Source organism: Pieris brassicae, unplaced genomic scaffold, assembly GCF_905147105.1.
Source record: "Pieris brassicae unplaced genomic scaffold, ilPieBrab1.1, whole genome shotgun sequence".
Taxonomy (NCBI): Eukaryota; Metazoa; Arthropoda; class Insecta; order Lepidoptera; family Pieridae; genus Pieris; species Pieris brassicae.
Genome location: NW_025576139.1, coordinates 45,141 through 47,640, shown reverse-complemented (window position 1 = coordinate 47,640; position 2,500 = coordinate 45,141). Strand labels below are relative to the sequence as shown.

General features: G+C 47.1%; 1 non-coding gene across 1 annotated transcript in view; it reads left to right on the top strand.

The window, feature by feature from the left end:
* Positions 1–1,274: 1,274 nt before the first annotated feature.
* LOC123719575 overlaps positions 1,275–2,500 on the top strand; it is a 1,906-nt gene continuing 680 nt past the window's right edge. Inside the window, exon 1 of the ribosomal RNA XR_006755641.1 lies at positions 1,275–2,500. This exon is cut by the window's right edge and continues 680 nt beyond it. This is a non-coding gene — a ribosomal RNA (small subunit ribosomal RNA).

Below are 2,500 nucleotides of genomic sequence, written 5' to 3'. Positions count from 1 at the left end.
AAAAAGAAAACAAACAAAATCATATCAGTCAATAAAATAAATAATAATATTTTTTTACTACTACTACTACTACTACTAGTACTACTACGTGCTACTACTGCACGCCAATACACATACATAATAAAATGAAAAATCGTCTCTCTCTCGCTCGCTCTACGAGAAACATTCGACGTCCGCTCCAATGCCGACGCGGACTATTGCTCTCGGTATAGATGTGGAGCGAAACAGTCGTGCGCACAGCGTCGACTCGTTCTCGTTGCCGCGCGTCGTTCGTCTCAAATAGACACGAACGACGGACGAGAGAGAATGTGTTCTTGTTTTTGTGTTTGTGCGAAGTGTGAGAATATTATATACATATATTCGCGCATGGATGATATAGATATGGGTATGGATTTTCGGAGGAAATTATATCAAATTCGTATTTCGAATGCGAGACCGCCGAGATCTTTCCCAGCTCTCTCTCTCTCTGTGTGTGTGGTGTATAGTACATTTTATATATCTCTCTTGTGTCAACACAAAATAACAAAGAATATACATACTACTCCTCCTCATATTTTATATAATATAATATAAAATTATATTATAGCACCGCGTTCGCAGACCGTATGGTGATGTTACCAATCGACCAAGATTTGGGACCGTCTCCCCCGGTGTTATCTGTGATGTTAAAAGAATACGCTTCTAGGCACACCTCAACGCAGGGCGCCTAGCGTGTTCGACACGTGCGCGGTCGCCACGGCGACCGTATATGGAAAGAATGTATAAAAGAGGACGCACACGCGCCCATCGTCGAAACGGTGTGCGCAGCGTCGTGTTGGAATTTATCCCTCAAGCTCCGGGCGTTGATCGTATCTAGTGCGAATCATGCGTGTGTGTGCGCATGTAATTGCCAGCCGAGTTTTAATATGTTTACAATAACGTATTGAATAAAAATTGAGAAGTTGCGTTTAGATGAATGTTCAATTTTCAAATTGTCACAACATCGATTCCCGCCCGCGGGGTCGTGTTCGTTGCAGTTTTATGTCCCTCACAGTGGTCGAGCATCGTTGTACATCACCTCGTTGCGAGATCGTGACGGGACGGCCGCTCGTAGACCGGTCAAAGTTAGTCTATCGATATGAAGCGCGAACGTCGCGTCGCGTGCAAATTCGACGCGTTACGTTCACGCGTGTCGAGAAGGCGCGCGCGCAAGCGCGCGCCCCTCGACGCCGCCGAGCCAGCGGCTCGCCGAAGCCGCGTGACCGCGGTGTAGGCGTGTCGTTTGCGTAAGCAGCTCCCTGGTTGATCCTGCCAGTAGTTATATGCTTGTCTCAAAGATTAAGCCATGCATGTCTCAGTGCAAGCCGTATTAAGGCGATACCGCGAATGGCTCAATATATCAGTTTTGGTTCCTTAGATCTTACTCAGTTACTTGGATAACTGTGGTAATTCTAGAGCTAATACATGCAATCAGAACTCTGACCAGTGATGGGATGAGTGCTTTTATTAGATCAAAACCAATCGGCGGAGGGCCATGCGTCCGAAGTCGTTAATTTTGATGAATCTGGATAACTTTTGCCGATCGCACGGTCCAGTACCGGCGACGCATCTTTCAAATGTCTGCCTTATCAACTTTCGATGGTAGTTTCTGCGACTACCATGGTTGTCACGGGTAACGGGGAATCAGGGTTCGATTCCGGAGAGGGAGCCTGAGAAACGGCTACCACATCCAAGGAAGGCAGCAGGCGCGCAAATTACCCACTCCCGGCACGGGGAGGTAGTGACGAAAAATAACGATACGGGACTCTTACGAGGCCTCGTAATCGGAATGAGTACACTTTAAATATTTTAACGAGGAACAATTGGAGGGCAAGTCTGGTGCCAGCAGCCGCGGTAATTCCAGCTCCAATAGCGTATACTAAAATTGTTGCGGTTAAAAAGCTCGTAGTTGCATTTGTGCGCCGCGCTGTCGGTGCACCGCATCCGCGGTGATACTGACACGTCTGCGGAGCATATCGTCGGTGAGCCGGCGGTAAAACGCCGGTTCAATATCAAAATCCTATCGCGGTGCTCTTCGGTGAGTGTCGAGGTGGGCCGACAATTTTACTTTGAACAAATTAGAGTGCTCAAAGCGGGCTCAAAATGCCGCTTGAATATTTCGTGCATGGAATAATAGAATATGATCTCGGTTCTATTTTGTTGGTTTTCAGAACTCCGAGGTAATGATTAATAGGGATAACTGGGGGCATTCGTATTGCGACGTTAGAGGTGAAATTCTTGGATCGTCGCAAGACGAACATCAGCGAAAGCATTTGCCAAAGGTGTTTTCATCAATCAAGAACGAAAGTTAGAGGTTCGAAGGCGATTAGATACCGCCCTAGTTCTAACCGTAAATATGTCATCTAGCGATCCGCCGACGTTACTACAATGGCTCGGCGGGCAGCTTCCGGGAAACCAAAGATTTTGGACTCCGGGGGGAGTATGGTTGCAAAGCTGAAACTTAAAGGAATTGACGGAAGGG